This window comes from Mus musculus, chromosome 16 (assembly GCF_000001635.26).
Source record: "Mus musculus strain C57BL/6J chromosome 16, GRCm38.p6 C57BL/6J".
Lineage (NCBI taxonomy): Eukaryota > Metazoa > Chordata > Mammalia > Rodentia > Muridae > Mus > Mus musculus.
The window spans coordinates 39,361,673-39,363,931 of NC_000082.6; positions in this window are offsets into that span (position 1 = coordinate 39,361,673).

A 2,259-nucleotide genomic window follows, 5' to 3' on the forward strand; every position below is an offset into this window, starting at 1 on the left:
TTAGAAATTAAACAAGCCATAGTGGTGGCTTGAATTCTAAATAGATTTAAATGTACATATTCTTTGCTGAAAACTCTATTTAGTTTCTGTTCCTCTCCAAATCAACTCATCCTGTTTACTTGACACTGCAACATCAAAAGGATTAATCACTTCTTACAGAAGAAATGAGTTTAATTAGTTAAATATCAATCCATGGATTTAGCAAAATGACTAATCCAATACATTTATCTTAACAAACAAGATAATTTGATGTGGTCTAGTTATTTTAGTGACTAGTTATTATAGTTGATCAAATGTTCTTCATCTTCTGTGATATGATTGGATGGTTGTCATTAACCTTCAAGTGCCCTTAGCAGTGCCTCTCATTGCTTACTGAGGATGCTGTAAGAGAACTGAAAAGATACCCTAGGCTTATTTCTGTACCGTAGGAAATCTCTCTTCTGTATCTCCTCTTTCCCTGATACTTTCTTATGTTGGCCTGATTTTCTCCTGCTGGTTTACTCTCACAGAACTAGAATTCTCCCTCCCCATATGGCATGTTTTGTAGCATAATCAAGCACACTGGCTTTCTATTTCAAAGGCACTTACATGATACAAATAAGCCAAACAATTATGAGACACAGTCAATAAAACAGAATTACCACACATTTTAGGATGTAAGGATGACAAGTTAGTGGCTGGCTTTATTAGGAGACTTTAAAGAAAAGAAAACCACAGGAATTACAGCTCAAGCAATTTTTAAAACAAATGCTATCAACCTTAGATGAAAGTTTTGCTGCTAAAATGCCTCAAGACGAAATCCAGGGCGAAATCTCTTGGGACACTTGAGAATAAAATGCAAATTTGCAGGACAGAGGAAATAGTAACCAGGCAATAAATAATGCACAATCTTCAGATCAGGAAAATTAAATACTTCTCGTCATGGAATGAAACTCTACGTCATGTGTTTCTTAATCCAAAAATGCAAAATCTGTGGTTGGGAGATGGCTCAGTGGGTGAATGCTGCCAAGCCTCATAATTTGAGTTTAATCCCCAGGACCTACATGGTAGAAGGAGAAAACCATCTCCAAGATGTATTTTGACTTTCCTACATGTACCATGGAACATGCTTCAGAGTCTGAAGTATTATGAGGTCATGTTGCAATGTGGACTCTTTCAGATTTTTTTTTCTTCATATGGAGACTGTGATGGCAATTCAACTCACCTGCATTTGGAATCACCTGGGAGAGACACTTCTGGGTCTGTCTGCAAGGGTATTTTTCAGACAGGCTTAACGAGGAGGGAATATGCTCCATGGGGTTGGGTGGCACCATTCTGTGGGCTGGGCACCCAAGCTGAATACAAAAGAGAAAAATAAATTAGCATCAATATGCATCCATTTCTTACCTTCTGTGATGGACTCTGTCCTCTCAAACTATGAGCCAAAACAGCTCCTTTTACTTGGAACTTGCTTGTTAGGAAATTTGCCCCAACAACTAGAAAATAAACTAGTGCAGAGGCTAAAAGAGTTTAAATAAGTTAGTACACACACACACACACACATCCATATATATATATATATATGGCAGGCAAATCATAGCCTGTGTACATAAATAATAGTACTGAACCAAACTACTGCTTGCTTTAAAACTGAGCATTCTAAGTAGTAAAAAAACTAATAAAGATGTGAAGAGAGACTCACTGTTTTCATGATCAGGGAAGTTGTACAAATTAAGAGCACAGTGAGGTATACTAAATGCCCAAAGTACATGAGAGTATTCACATCAAATTTATTAATAACATACAAAGCCAGAGATCATCAATTACCCTTCTATAACTGAATACTTAAAGAGACCACGGCACAGGATCAAAGCTCATCTATACACAATATGATGAGTCACAAGTGGAATCTTCCCCAGAGGAGAGCGTACAATATTATACTTAGATGAAATTCTACACTAGGTAAGGCTGATCTATGAAGCTTTTAAGTCTACAATTCAGGTGGTTTCTAGGGAGACATGCTTGCCTTTTTATTTATCTGGTGAGGAATATTAAGGAAATTTCTGGAAGATGGTTTTGTATGTATCTTCATACTATCTAAAACAGTGACTATGGAGTGAGGACAATCCCTTCCACTTATTGTTTGTTTGTTTTTGTTGTTGTTGTTTTTAAAACATTAGAACAGCGTGTGTGGTGCTACTGACATCTAGTGGGTAGAGGGTATGGACACTGTTGAATATTTACAATGCTCATGGTCATCTCTCACAACAGGAACAGCAA